Consider the following 16,443-nt stretch of genomic DNA (forward strand, 5'->3'; position numbering starts at 1 on the left):
ATTGAAGTCTGGTAAGGCCCCTGGGCCTGATGGCCTGACGGCAGCATACTTTAAAAAATTTGCACCATTGCTACTCCCTCATCTACTCACATTTTTCAATTCACTTCGCATACAGACTACTATTCCATCTGAATTTCTGGATGCACTCATTACAGTTATCCCTAAACCGAACCGAGATCATTTAAATACTGCCAATTATCGCCCAATATCATTGTTAAATGTTGATGCGAAGCTCCTGACATCTTTGTTAGCAAAAAGATTAAATGCCCATCTTCCTACCCTGGTACATCAAGACCAGGTAGGATTTATCCCTGGCCGCCAAGCACCAGATAATGTTCGGAAAGTCATTGACCAAATACAGTGGGCGGGGACTACCACAACCCCTCTCATTGTGGTCACCTTGGATATAGAGAAAGCTTTTGATTGTGTATCGTGGCCTTTTTTGTTTGCCACTTTACACAAGTTTGGCTTTGCTGGCCCATTTGTTTCTCTTCTACACCTTCTGTACTCCACCCCGACTGCATATCTAAAGTTGCCATCTACCTCTCCCTGTCCGATTTCTATAGGCCGGGGTACTCGTCAGGGCTGCCCCCTGTCCCCAGCCCTTTTTGCATTAATTATGGAATCACTGGCACAAATGATTAGAGATCATCCTGATATTTCAGGTACCACTATCGGATCTTCAGAATATAAAGTGAACTTGTTCGCTGACGATTTATTGCTAACCCTTACAAACCCCCTCATTTCCCTCCCCAACCTTTTTAAGGTGCTGGACTCCTTTGCTCTGCAGTCGGGGTTGAGGGTCAACTTTAATAAATCTGAAATTATGTATTGTAATATATCGGAATCCTTGCAACACACCATTGAACGTACATTTCACTTTAAAAACGCTAATGCGGGTTGGCCCTATCTGGGCGTGAAACTTACCCCATCCATTTCATCATTGTATAGCACTAACTTTGTTCCTCTTTATAAATCTATTAGATCTTATCTGGCCAAGTGGAATTATCCTTACATTTCTTGGTTGGGTAGGGTGAACGTGATAAAAATGGTAGTTTTACCTAAGTTGTTGTATTTGTTTAAAACACTACCTATACCTGTAGCAAAGCGTGATTTGCTTGCTTTGCAAAGGGACTCCTTTAATTATATCTGGTCGAACAAACGACCGCGTATTTCCAGGCGAATCATGCATTATAATAGGAAGTCGGGTGGCTTGTCGGTGCCTGATTTTCTTAAGTACTATTATGCTGCACGATTAGCTCAACTGGCACTGGTGAATGCTCTGGATAGAGCACCTCGCTGGATGATACTGGAGGACTCCTTGTTGTCCCCTTATTCCTATGCATCCTTGATGTGGACCTCGAGCCCTATAGCTACGCTGGTCCCTACGTCGGCACAGATTGCCCTTTACTCATTGTCTCTCTGGCGTCTGGTTCGCTTCAAATTTCGCTTGCAATCCTTCGCTTCTCCTCTGACTCCTTTTCTTTGCAACCCTCTCTTTTTACCTGGTCTTACTCCCTCCCTTTTCCACTGGTGGATTGATAATAAACTGCTACGGCTCTATGACTTTTTTGACCATCGTTTGATGTACACATTAATGTCTCTCAAACGAAGATATGACATGACTGATGGTGAATCCTTTAGAGCCCACCAGATATTTTCCTATTATCGTACTGTTATGGGTAACATGACTACACTACAACCTACTATGTATGAAGCTTTCATTCTCTATAGACCCATGGATGTCGGGCTCCTCTCCCTAGTGTATGCTCATCTTAATGATCCCTCTCCTGATCAGAAACTGCCCTTCATGTTAGCGTGGGAAGCGGACCTGCACCACACCTTGTCTTTACCCCAATGGAGGGAGGGTTGTGTGGTTTTGGGGAAGGGGAGTTGGCAAGTGACATTGATGGAGACAGTATTGAAGGTTCTGCACCGTGTATACATGGTTCCCTTGTGACTTCACTCGATTTACCCCGATGTTTCCCCATTATGTTTCCGTGGGTGTGGTCAAAGGGGAACCATGTATCATATATGGTGGGGTTGTCCAGTGGTGGTGGGCCTTTGGACGACTGTATTAGATCTTTTAGGTTCCCTTTTGGGTACCCCGACTTTTTGCTTGCTTGGTACTAAGCCACAGAGAATGACCTTTGGTCACTTTCGTCTAGCTCAATTTATCTTGATGGCTACAAGAATTTATATAGCATCGCAATGGAAAAAACCCTCCTTAGACTTTGAGAAGGTAGTGGATAGAGTTAACCTCATTATGCTTAACGAAAAGTTATCTGCTATTAGAGATGATGCTGTGTCCTCCTTTGATCGTTTGTGGGAACCGTGGTTATCTTCAGCCCATTGTCCTAATGTCCGCTGCAGTTTTTCGCTTTATTGATCTCCATGTTGAGGGGTGGGAGGGACTCTATTGTTCATTGTCGGGGATGACCAGCCGTCAGACACCTTATATCTTTTTTCTGCCACTATGATTTTGTGCTGCTTATCATTGTGTTGTTAATGTCTAATGCATCACTTGTACCAATTGTTACTTTGTTTAAGGCCTAACTGGGCCGTTGGTTCCTTTTCATTATTTCCATGCTTTTCCTTACATGTTATCTGTAAGCCTATCAATAAAGCATCTTTGTTTGACTCTTAAAAAAAATATACCATTAGGTTCATCATGGATCCTGGAAAAAAAAGGAAACCATGATGCCATTGCCAGCGGAGCCCAATGAGTTTATAATCCTTCAAAATGTTATGAAAATAACAGAGGTTTTGTTACTTTGTAGCAATCCTTATTCCTTTGTCCTCGTCAATAGTTAAAGTCAGGAGCAATTAGCACACAACTGGTCACGTGACTTGTATTTGCATTGCTATGTAACCTATAGATGCTTTGCATGAAAGCACCTGCCTAAATACAAAACTATGTACAATTGTTTTGTTCTCAGACCAGGCTATTATGCAGACACAAAGCAGTTTATTGTTGAAATGTATACTTGCAATATAGACTAATAGTTAATCTTTTAACCCCTTAAAAGGGTACTCCACTGTAAAAACTTGTTTTTTAAATCAACTGATGACAGAAAGTTACACAGATTTGTAAATTACTTCTATTAAAATTTTTAATCCTTCCAGTACTTATCAGCTGCTGTATGCTCCACAGGAAGTTCTTTTTGAATTTCCATTCAGTCGGACCACAGTGCTCTCTGCTGACACCTTTGTCCATGTCAGGAACTGTCCAGAGCAGGCCAAAATCCCCATAGCAAACCTATCCTGCTCTGGAGGTGGCAGCGGAGAGCACTGTGGTCAGAAAGGAAATTCAAAAAGAAAAGCACTTCCTGTGGAACATACAGAAGCTTATAAATACTAGAAGGATTAACACCTTAAGGACAGGGCCAATTTTATTTTTGCATTTTCATTTTTTCCTCCTCGCCTTCTAAAAATCACAACTCTTTTATATTTCCATCCACAGACCCATTTGAGGGCTCGTTTTTTTGCGTCACCAATTTTACTTTGTAATAAAATCACTTATTTTACCATAAAATGTACGGCACAGCTAAAAAAAAAAAGTATTATTTAAGTGGGAAAATTGAAAAGAAAACAAAGTTTTGGAAGGTTTTGTTTTTACGCTGTACACTTAGGCTGTTTCTACTTGTTTTTTTGTCCTGTGTTTTTTGGTTTGAAAAAAATGCAAGAAAAAACGCCTGAAAAAACGCCTGTGCGTTTCTTCTGGCATTTTTTTTTTCATTTGTGTGGAAATTGCATTTTTGGCCCCTTTGGCGTTTTTTTTTTTTTTTTTTTTTTGGGGTGGCAAAAAAAAAAGGATGCAGTAGTGATGGAGAAAAATGTATTTAACAAAGTTTATATTTTTTTATAAAAATCATTTTGAAATTCATGTAATTTCCCCCACTTCCAAATAATGGACTGTTTTGTGTTGGTTCCTTACATAAAATCACAATCAAATACATTTGAATTTGTGGTTAAACCATTACAAAATGTAGAATACTTATGCAAGACACTATCTTTAGTCTGATAGTGAATAGACTATTGTTCCATTCTGATTTTGTAAGAAACATTCCATCCTTATAAAGGTTCTATAATACTTTTAAACAATGGCTATATTTTATCATCTAGTTTGTCTACTTTTTGTTCCAATTTCCTGTACACAGAATTTAGTCTATTTTTAAGGCTTTGTTTTCAATGCAAATGTAGGTTTGTTATTACAGTGTCTATGCATTACTCACATTGGCAGCATCGTGCTTTGCTACCATTTATACAAATTTAAAGGGGTATTCCAGGCAAAACCCTTTATATATATATATATATATATATATATATATATATATATATATATCAACTGGCTCTGGAAAGTTAAACCGATTTGTAAATTACTTCTATTAAAAAATCTTAATCCTTCCAATAGTTATTAGCTTCTGAAGTTTTCTGTCTAACTGCTCAATGATGATGTCACGTCCCGGGAGCTGTGCATGATGGGAGAATATCCCCATAGGAACTGGACAGCTCCCGGGACGTGAGTCATCAGAAAGCAGTTAGACAGAAAACAGCAACTCAACTTCAGAAGCTAATAACTATTGGAATGATTAAGATTTTTTTAATAGAAGTAATTTACAAATCTGTTTAACTTTCCGGAGCCTGTTGATATATTAAAAAAAAAGTTTTTGCCTGGAATACCCCTTTAAGAATTATACTCTAATTCACTGCAGTGAGACATAATGAGAATTTTTAAAGGAATACTCCTGAAAAATAAGTCCTGAATGGTGATGTAACCAACACAGCTATTCAGTCCATTTCTAGTAAGAATAACAGAAGAACAGCACAACAAAGAGCTTTTAGAAATGTTTTTTTTTATATATTTTTTTTTTCAAAACAAATACAAGGATTTCCTGAAACAAACAGGACCTGAGGGCCAACGGTCCTTGACTACGCAGCCAATTTTCATTTTTGTACTTTTCTTTTTTTCTCCTCACCTTTTAAGACATAACTTTATTTTACATTTTATTTTTTTATCCACAGAACCAAATAAGGGCTTTTTTTTTAATGCGGGGCAAATTGTTCTGTCCAATTACTCCTTTTATTTTACCAGAAAATGTACAGTGAAGCATAAGCAATATTATTTGTGGAGGGAAATAACATTTTGCAACTTTTGGAGGGAGCTTTGTTTCTTTTACAAAGTAAATTTTATGGTAAAACTGACATGTTACGTTTATTCTGTGGGTCAATACAATAACAACAACACAAATTTTTACATATTTTTTTGTATTATTGTACTATAAAAAAATTAAAAAAAAGGGGCGTGGCCTGGACGCGCTGGAAGATGGCCGCGTTTCCTTAGTGCTGCTGCAGAGCCTCCTGATATAAGGGCGACTACCAACGGTTATGGGCAACAAACACAAGAAAAAACAGAAGCCTGACCCTCAGAACTGTCCCCGCACCTCCCTGCGTGCCATCACATAATTTTTCCAGTCGCAGCCCGACGAGGAGAGACCGGACTCCACAAAACCACGCCGCCTCCCTCAGGGCCCAGCGCCATTACAGACCGCCACTTCGGCTCCTGCACGGATCAATACCACAGCACAGTGCGACTGCCCCGCCGCACTGTCAGCGATGTCGGAGGCTAGATCTACGGCGACGGGACGCGGTGTGGAAACCCCTCACACCACGCCAAGTGGAGCGGCAAGTACATTCTCCCCCAGACACGAGCACTCACCTACCCCGGAGTCTCTCTCTGTGAGCGCCGAATCGCTGAAAACGGCAGGCAGCGCTTCTCATGTCATTCTCCCCCCTGGACAGGGACAGCTTCCCTGCGGCGTTGTGGCCACACCGCCGACCCAAGCTCCAGGGGAATATCCCCCTGTGTCAGACTATCCTATAGAAGCCATTGCTGGAGAGCATAGCCCTCATCCTCTAATGTCCCCTAAAGAACCGGGATTATCACAACCTCCCGGCCATCACAGCACAACCTCTCCTCCACAGTTTGTTAACCCCTCAACTGCCCTGTCCTCCCAGGTCCGATGTTCCCATCCTGCCTCACCTCTAGACCACACTGCCTCGCATCAGACAGACTCAGGGCCGTCGGCCTCAAGTGGAGGTTCTACAGGAGAAGATAGCCCTCCAGAATATTGGGGAGCCAGCCCCCCCCCCTGCTAAGAAGAAACTCTTCAGAACCCCCCAAAGGGCTACTCCACCCCGACGCTCTCGCTCTGACCACTCTTCTTCAGAAGACACAAGGAAGGGAGAAAAACGTACTCCCAAAGACGTTAGTTCTCCTGCCCCTACACCTGTCTTGAATGCTGATTCTCCTCACAACAGCTCGACTGTGGAACCCACTCTCCCCACACCAGAGATGGCAGTTCATACTCTAAAGAACCATCCGGAGCTACAAGCCCTTCTGGCACTACTGCCCACGAAAATGGGCAGTAGTGCTTACTCTCCTTAGCCACTGATCTCAAATCTGCCTGGCAGAAAGACTTGGATCCTGTGAAGGCAGAAGTTGCTGCACTGACCCAAAAGATGCAAGATATAGAGACTTTCCGCACTGATGTATCTACTGAGATTGCAGCTCTCAAATCGGCCACAACCACACTCTACGCGTCTCAAGCCTCGATGGTAGAGCACTTAGATGACATTGACAATCGCAATCGACGCAACAATGTCCGCATTAAGGGGCTCCCAGAGACTGTCTCCTCCCAGGAACTCCAAGGAGTGGTCCAACGCATATTTAATGAAGTTCTCAAAAAACCAGCTGAAAACCCCATTGAGCTAGACAGAGCTCACAGAGCACTTAAAGCGAAGAACCCCGACCCCAGCAAACCCCGAGATGTGATCTGTAGGGTGCATCATTATACCACTAAGGATGCCGTCATGAAGAAAGCGAGAGACCTTAAACATCTGACCTACAATGGCGCAGCGATTCAACTCTACCCTGATCTCTCAATCCGTACCCTACGCCTCAGGGCCTCTCTTAAGCCCCTGCTACAGATTCTGCTAAACGCCCGAATACTCTACAAATGGGGCTTCCCCTTTTCTCTCACCGCCAGACATGGCAGTACAACAGCGACCCTTAGGTCACCTAAAGACCTTCCTGCATTTTTGTCTACCTTCAAACTCCCACCGGTTGCCTTGCCTGATTGGGAATCATTTTATCTGCCCACGTTCCCGATCCATCCTGGCACCCCTTGGAAAAACATGCCAACCCCTCAGGAAATGGACACTACCCCTGCCGCACCCCTGCCACAAAGGCAGAAACGCAAGACCTGAGGTTCCTGTGTTCCTGATAGAACGAATAATCTCACACCCTCCATGGACTATACTCCCATGTTGACCCTAGGCTGTCGACACCGACCTTACCGGACTTTGCTTATGAAACCTCTTATCACTCTGTTATTCTATCTCCCGTATAATGTGATAACTGCCTGATAGTTGTTATGCTATTGTTTTCTCATTTTCTGTTAAGCTTCCATCGCCCTACCTCCTGACTCACTGGATTGCCACCGCAATCCTTAGACTAAGTGATGCCCTTACATTACTGTACTCTTAGTCCTTACCTATGGACGAAGTTTAATTTTTCTTAGATGTAATTTAGGCTCACACTGCGAATGCACTAATGTCTACGTTATTTATGTTACACCTTGTTGTTGACATTTGGCTGCCTTCTTGGCACCCCTCCCACACCACCCCTATTAGGGATACGACCAGACTGGATCTGGTCCTACTTTCGGTCCTTATGACCACCTCTTTTAGCCCCTTTGTAGCTGTCTCCTTTAGGTCGCTGCTGTCTTTCCTCCCCACATCTATAATTTCTTCTTACTATCTCTCACCTCTCCTATCTAGGTATGCCTCATGGACTGATCTGAAGCCTCATGTGACTACGCGGGCGGGCTCTCGGCGCGGTGGTAAGTACTTCCATCACCCCACACATCCACATGGCAGTTGACATCAAGGTGGCTTCTTTTAATGTTAAGGGCTTGAACACCCCCGAAAAGCGATCCCAAATCCTGTACTCCCTCCATAGACAAAGAACGCATATCCTGGCTTTACAGGAAACTCATTTTATGGAGGGACGTGTCCCGAAATTTAACAACCGCTACTACCCGACCTGGATTGACTGTGTCAACCCAGAATCTAAAACCAAAGGGGTTGCACTGGCTTTCCATAAGTCCCTACCCATTAAAATCATAAACACTACTAAAGACCCCGGAGCACGATACTTGTTCGCTAACTGCGAACTATCCGGCCAAAACTTCACAATTGCATCCATTTATGCCCCTAACCAGGGTCAAACGTCTTTCCTTTGCACAACCCTTGAGACCCTGTCTTCCTTCGCTACGGGCCACATCATCCTGTGCGGAGACTTTAACATTCCTCTGGCCCCTCTCTCTGACACTTCCACTGGCCACTCCTACCTATCATATCGCCAACTACGGATTATCCGACAAAAACTTCACTCCCTCCAGCTCAGTGATGTCTGGCGAACGTTGCACCCCCAGGGACGTGATTTTACTTTCTACTCACACCCCGGCCAAACGTATAGCCGCATTGATTACACCTTCTGTCCACACTACTTACTACCCTCTGTCACCTCTGCCTCCATTGGTTCCATCACCTTTTCAGACCACGCTCCTACCTTTTTCTCCTTCCGCATGCCCTCTCTTGCCAAGCCCCATGCCACCTGGCGCCTAAACGAAGCTCTCCTCCTAGATGAGGTTTGCTCTCAAGAACTCAAAAGTACGATAACTGACTTCTGTAATGACCACGTGAGTGATGACTCCTCACAGATGATCAAATGGGAAGCCTTAAAATGCGTTCTCCGTGGTGTACTGGTGAAACATGGGGCTAGACTGAAGAGAGAAAACTCGACTAAGCTTGCCTCCCTCAACTCCGAACTCTGCTCCCTAGAATCCCTACATAAACAGACCTTGCAGGAACAGACATTGAGAGACTTGATCCGTGTTCGACAGGAACTGCTAGCTCTGCTAAACTCTAAACATAGATATTATAAACAGATTACGGGACGCTACTTCTATGAGTGGGGCAATAAATCAGGTAGGCTATTAGCGAGAGCACTGAGAGAAACGAGATCCTCCCTTTTTGTCCCTTCCATTAAAACCCCTTCGGGCCATCTGTCTCACCTAACCACTGATATTCTCACTGCTTTTAGACAATATTATGCGGACCTATATAATCTACCAACTCCTTCCTCTATACCCTCGACTTCTCCCTCATCTGTATCCCTACAACACTACATCACCTCTACGGCCTTACCCACTCTTTCCTCGGAGATCATCTCCTCTCTTGAGTCTCCGTTCTCTCCGGAGGAATTAGAACAGGCAATAACAAGCCTCCCGGCTGGGAAGAGCCCTGGTCCAGATGGCTACACGGCCAAATTCTTTAAATCCCTCCGGACGGAACTGACCCCCACTCTTCTTCTGGCCTTCAATTCCATTGCTGGACCATCCCCACCCCCCCTTCCTTTCTAAGAGCCTTCATCACGGTTATCCCCAAAGAGGGTAAAGACTCCACTCTCTGTCAAAACTACCGGCCTATCTCCCTATTGAATACAGATACCAAACTCTTTGCAAAGTTGATAGCTAATAGGCTGACTGCCCATATGGAGTCCCTAGTCCACCTGGACCAAGTAGGATTTATTAAGGGAAGGGAGGCTAGAGACAACACTCTCAGAGCTTTTTCTTCCATCTATTATGCGCGCAAACTAGATTATCCTCTCTTCCTTTTATCCCTTGACGCTGAAAAAGCCTTCGACCGGGTGGACTGGGGCTTCTTGGAGGCCACTCTTTCCCAGATAGGCCTGGGTACCCTGATGAAGGCTCGCATCATGGCCCTCTACTCGAACCCCCAAGCCCAGATCCGAATTAATGGACAACTCTCCCCTTCTTTCCACATTCGCAATGGCACGCGGCAGGGCTGTCCCCTCTCTCCTATCCTGTATGTGCTCTGCATGGAGCACCTGCTCAACGCAATCCGTAACAATCAGGACAGTCTGGGTTTACAGACCCCCTCGTGCCACTGTAAATGTTCGGCCTTTGCTGATGACATCCTGCTCTTTCTTTCCGCTCCGATCACCACCCTCCCCTCTTTATTATCCACTATACATACATACTCACAATACAGCAACTATAAAATAAACCCGACTAAAAGTGAGGCTCTCAATGTGACGCTCCCTGCGAGCGTGGTTGCTCATATCCGTAATACCTACCCTTTCAAATGGTGCGAGAGGTCAATTACATATTTGGGTATCCAGGTTCCCTCTAATGTGGCGGACACTTTTGCTCTTAACTACCCTCCCCTATTACAGCTCCTGAGATCTGACTTGGCCAGATGGGAGCGCAGAGATTTCTCCTGGTTGGGGCGGGTCAATGTATTAAAAATGAATGTCCTCCCACGCCTCCTCTACTTGTTCTCTACTGTACCGGCTCTCTTGCCTAAACCCTTCTTCCGGGGGCTCTCTGCGCTCCTCTCGGGCTTTGTGTGGATACGCGGACGCCCGAGACTAGCTCGTAGAATACTGACTAGACGTAAATCTGAGGGGGGCCTGGGTCTCCCGGATTGCCTTTCCTACCATTTAGCCTCAGTCCTAACGAGAGTTCTAGACTGCAATGCCCGTTTCCCAACAAAAATTTGGATAAAACTAGAAAAGGACGCCTCACCTTTAGACCCTAAAACCTTATTGTGGCTCCCCCCTGAGACATCCCCACACCGCTCCCTGACAGATCTACCTCCAGTACTGGCCACGTTAACCCAGGTTAGGAACCTTTACTTACCAACCACTGGCCTTTTAACCTCGGATGGCCCATTAATCCCGTTGTTTGGCAATCCTCTATTCCCCGCTACCACCTCCACTCCCTCCTTCCTGGGACTGACAAAACATTCATCGCCTACTTTTGCTAGCCTCCTAACACAGACCTCCCTTCGCCCTCTAGAAGATATCTTGGGCGGCACACCCCCAACATTTATGCACTCCTTCCAATACTCACAACTGAAATTTTTCTATTCGAAACACCACCTTAGACTGCGCCTACATCGCCCCTTGTCCCCGTTCGAGAGATTGTGCGCCGCTACTTCCAGACCGTTTCGCCCGATCAGCAGTATCTACTCTCTCCTCCTTGATAACTTTGGCAACGACCCTCTACCGTATAAACGGGGATGGGAGAGAGAATTGGCGACCGATTTCTCGGATGGGGACTGGAATCAAGCAATTCGTTACTGCCATAGAGTTTCTACCTCCTGTAAAGCCCAAGAGACAAATTTCAAAATTTTAACCAGATGGTATCGGGTCCCGGCTCTCCTATCCAAATTCTACCCTGGGGTCCCTGACATATGCTGGAGATGTGGCGAACCTGGCGGAACCATGTCCCATATTTGGATCCGATGCCCTCTTTTGAGGCATTTTTGGACACAGGTCTTGGATATACTCCAACGCCTGACGTCCATTAGAATAGAGATCGAGCCGGCCCCTTTACTATTATCCATCCTTCCCCCCCACCTACCCAGATGGCCGGCCTGTCTCGCTAGGTTCATGTTACTGGCGGCCAGGACGGTCATCTCCAGGCTGTGGAAAAACATTACCCTCCCATCACTTTCGTCGTGGCTCCAAGAACTCTCCCACCTCCACAGGATGGAGGAACTGATTGCGGATTCCAGACGTCTGATGGACAAACACCATCGCATCTGGGGCCCGTGGATAAATTTTCTCTCCTCCACTGAATACAGAGACCTACACCTGACCCCCTCCTGATTCCTTACATGTAGGCTGATCGGTTAGTGTTCGACCCCTCATACTGTTTCTTGTATACGGTTGCCACCTGATGCCAACACACCACACCCGAGAGTCCGTCCTGCGCGACCTACGGAGAGGTATGCCTTCACATGTCTCCTTTTCTTTCCCCCACCCCTTTCTTTTCCTCTTTCCTCTTTCTCCCCCCTTACCGCTTTCCCTAGTCATGCTTCATATCCGTTATTATCCTACTCTTGTTGGACTTGTTGTAGTCATGGTTCGCACATACTAATAGATATGCCACAGAATACACTTTAGAACTGTCTTGTTGACTCTCCACCTTGGAACTAGGATATATTGCTATCATCTTAACTATAGGGATACTGAGCCCAGACACCTGCGAGTGTCTTGGCATCTGTTTGTGTTTGTGTTTTTGCTTTATTACTGTGCAAAACTTTAATAAATCTTACTATTGAAAAAAAAAAAAAAAAAAAAAAAGCCAAATAAGTATGCTTAACCCCTTAACCCCTTAAGGACTGAGCCCTTTTTCGGAATTCTGACCACCGTCACTTTCAGCGTTAATAACTCTAAAACGCTTTTACCGAATATTCTGATTCTGAGATAATTTTTTCGTGACATATTCTACTTTATTTTGGTGGTAAATTTTCGGCGTTACTTGCATCCTTTCTTGGGGAAAAATCCCAAAATTTCATGAAAATTTAGCATTTTTTTAACTTTGAAGCTCTCTAATTGTAAGGAAAATGGATATTCCAAATACATTTTATTTTTCTTCACAAATACAATATGTCCACTTTATGTTGGCATCATAAAATGGACATATTTTTACTTTTTTTAAAAAATTAGAGGGCTTCAAAGTAGAGCAGCAATTTTCAAAAATTTCATGAAAATTGCAAAATCTGAAGGGACAGATGTTACAGAACTAAAACTCCCAGCATGCCTGGGCGGTCTAGGCCTGCTGAGAGTTGTAGTTTGGCAACATCCGGAGGGCTACCGTTTGGGCACCACTGTAACAGTGGTCACCAAACTGTGACCCTCCAGATGTTGCAAAACTACAACTCCCAGCATGCCCAGACAGCCTTTGGCCTGAGCCGTGATCTCCGGTGGATGTCTGCGATGATCGCCGGGCCCCACGCATCTTCCCCTCAGGTACAGGCATCCATTTCCCTCCCCCCCCCCCCCCCCTGTTCTGCCCGAAATCCAGGGGTGGGCAGAATGGGGGGTTTCAACGGCAACCCCCTGTCCTGCGCTGCCATTGGTCAGAACTCAGTTCTGACTAATGGCAGGGGATAGGAAGAGATCGCAGCACTGCGACCTCACTCCTATCCCTTAGGATGATCGGGGCTGTCACTGGCAACTCCGATCATCCCTATTTTCCGGGTGATCGGGTCACCAAAGACCCAATCAGCCCTGAATTGGAGAAAATCTCATGTCTGAATTGACATGAGATTTTCTCGGATCGCCGACATGGGGGGGTCTCAGGACCCCCCTCGGCGATGTGCCGGGATGCCTGCTGAATGATTTCAGCAGGCATCCCGATCCAGTCCCCAATCGGCTAGCTGCGGGGACCGGAATTCATACGCCCTCAGTCCTTAAGTACTTTAAAACGGGGGCGTATGGATACGTCCGCCGTCCTTAACAGGTTAAGGACGCAGGGTTTTTCCGATTTAGCATTTTCATTTTTTCCTCATCACCTTCTAAAAATCATAACGCTTTAAATTTTGTACCTAAAATTACATTCTATGGCTTATTTTTTGCGCCACCAATTCTACTTTGCAGTGACATTAGTCATTTTACCAAAATATCCATCGTAGAGCATCAAATTTGTGCGACAAAATTGAAGAAAATATGCCATTTTGTAAATTTTGGGGGCTTCCGTTTCTACGCAGTACATTTTTCGGTAAACTTTATTCTGTAGGTCCATACGGTTAAAATGATACCCTACTTATATAGGTTTGATTTTGTATTACTTCTAAAAAAAAAATCAAAACTACATGCAGGAAAATGTATACGTTTAAAATTGTAATTTTCGGATCCCTATAACTTTTTTATTTTTTTATCTGTATCATTTTTATATTGATCGGACTTTTCAATTGCTTTTTATTCATTTTTTCATGATATAAAAAGTGACCAAAAATACGCTATTTTGGACTTTGGAATTTTTTTGCGCATACGCCATTGACTGTGCGGTTAATTTAATGATATATTTTTATAGTTCGGACATTTCCACACATATCGATACCACATGTGTTTATTTTTATTTACAGTTTTTTGTTTTTTTTATGGGAAAAATTATCTTTATTAACTTTTTTTCACACTTTTATTTTTTTTTAGTAGTGTAAACGCCCCTCCCACCCCTAGTGGCTATTACACTGCACATACCGATCTCATACACAGATCATTTCCGTGCATTAACTCAGCAAAGATCAGTCTTATCGGCGGTCAATTGCTGAAGCATGGATTTCAGGCTTGGAGCAATCAATCGCTGATTGGACACGACGGAGGCAGGTAAGGGGACCTCCACTCGCGTTCTAGCTGATCGGGACATCGCGATTTCACCGCGATGGTCCTGATCAGCCAGACTGAGCTGCCGGGAAGCGTTTACTTTCATTTCAGACACGGCGATCAATTTTTAACACCGCGTCTAAAGGGTTAATAGCGCGCAGCACAATGATCAGTACGCCCTGCATCCTTAAGAGGTTAATATCACCCGATAATTTTTTTTGCACCTTGATCTGTAGTTTTATAGCTGCAACTTTTGCGCATATATGAATTTTTTTAACACTTTTCACAAACTTTTTTTCTGGGATTTGATGTGACCAAAAATCAGCAATTTTGGACTTTGATATATGCATAGCATTACTTGATGTGATCGGCACTCTGCCAATGGAGTCTGGAGAAGGCCTCCAGCTGCCAGGCATAATGATTGTCCTCCCCTGAGTCACATTGTAGGGGGGGAGGGGGGCCGATTCAACAGGTAACATTCACAGCTCTCACTGCTCTTGTCAGTGTAAATGTTGTGATGGTAGCATTTAGGAGGTTAATGACCAACATCAATGTACACTTCATAAACTCACTGCACTGCACAACATACATGTACAGCATGGTGCATTAAGTATGAGTATGTCTAATGTCGTCTAAGTCTTTGGTCACCTTTTAGCATCCTTATAGCAAACTGCTGCTTTATCTTCAATTTCTGCTCAAATAGCACTTTAGAGTCCTGCAGTAGCACTTCTCCCTTCACATACCATCTATAGTGTACTGTACATAATACCCCAGTGCAGAGTTAGCCTCTTCAGTCCAGTGCATTTTCACCAGTACTACATCTTGGCACAGCAAAGAGAACCAGGTGATGTACTGTACTCTGCTTGGCCAGAAAAGAAAAGGAAAGAGGAAAAACCTGCATGTGTGTACAACTTGCAATCAACCCAACTCTGGTCCTGTTCCCTGTAATGGAGAGAATAAGAAAGAGCTGTGAACCATACAGGGAACTCTCAGGGGTTATTCAAAAATTGAACAACAGAAGTAATTTCTTTCAAAGACTGTTCCTTGTCTGTCTTCAAGTTGGGTGTGGTTCTGCGGCTCAGTTCCATTGAAGTGAAGGGAGCCAAGTTGAAATACCACACCCAAAGAGGAGACAGACAGGTTGCGATCTTTAACCCCTTAAGGACTGACCCATTTTTTTAAATTTGTCATGTGTCTCTTTAACCCCTTAAAGGGGTACTCCGCCCCTAGACATCTTATCCCCTATCCAAAGGATAGGGGATAAGATGTCAGATCGCCGCGGTCCCGCTGCTTGTGACCCCCGGGATTGCCGCTGCGGCACCCCGCTGTCATTACTGCACAAAGCGAGTTCGCTCTGCACGTAATGACGGGCAGTACAGGGGCCGGAGCATCGTTATGTCACGGCTCCGCCCCTCGTGCCGTCACGGCCCGCCCCCCTCAATACGAGTCTATGGGAGGGGTCATGGCAGTCGTCACACTCCTGCCATAGACTTGTATTAAGGGGGCGGCTGTGATGTCACGAGGGGCGGGGTCATGACATCACGCTGCCCCATCCCCTGTATCGCCCGTCATTACGCACAGAGCGAACTCGCTCTGTGAAGTAATGACAGCGGGGTGCCGCAGCGGGGATCCCGGGGGTCCCCAGCAGCGGGACCACGGCGATCTGAGATCTTAGGGGATAAGATGTCTAGGGGCGGAGTACCCCTTTAAGGACACAGCTCATTTTCACCTTAAATGGGCACTGTCACCAACTTTATTTTTTGATATGTTGTAGTACTTATGTACTACAACATATCTCCAATATACTTTTATTATTATTTTTTTTCATTAAAAAGGTTTAATTTACATTTAAAAATCGGCTACTGAAAAACGACTGATTTTGGAGTGGCAATCAGTCCTTTTTCAGTTAGGCTGCACTCACTCCCTGCCTGTCAATCAGACAGGCGGGAGTGAGCGCATTGGCTCCCCGGCCACTGGTTGGGAGGCCACACCTCCCGCACATCGCCGCCGCCGCCTCGTTGCCACCGCTGTCCCTGCACGCCCGCTGCCGGACTCTGCAGTAACTGCAAGTGTAATGAGGGAATGGGGTATGCGGGGCGGGGGGGGGGGAGGAGGGAACCGGCTAGTGCCGTAGCGTGGGGGGGGGGTGGGGACGGCCTAGCAACAAAAAAAAATAG

Source organism: Hyla sarda, chromosome 5, assembly GCF_029499605.1.
Source record: "Hyla sarda isolate aHylSar1 chromosome 5, aHylSar1.hap1, whole genome shotgun sequence".
Taxonomy (NCBI): Eukaryota; Metazoa; Chordata; class Amphibia; order Anura; family Hylidae; genus Hyla; species Hyla sarda.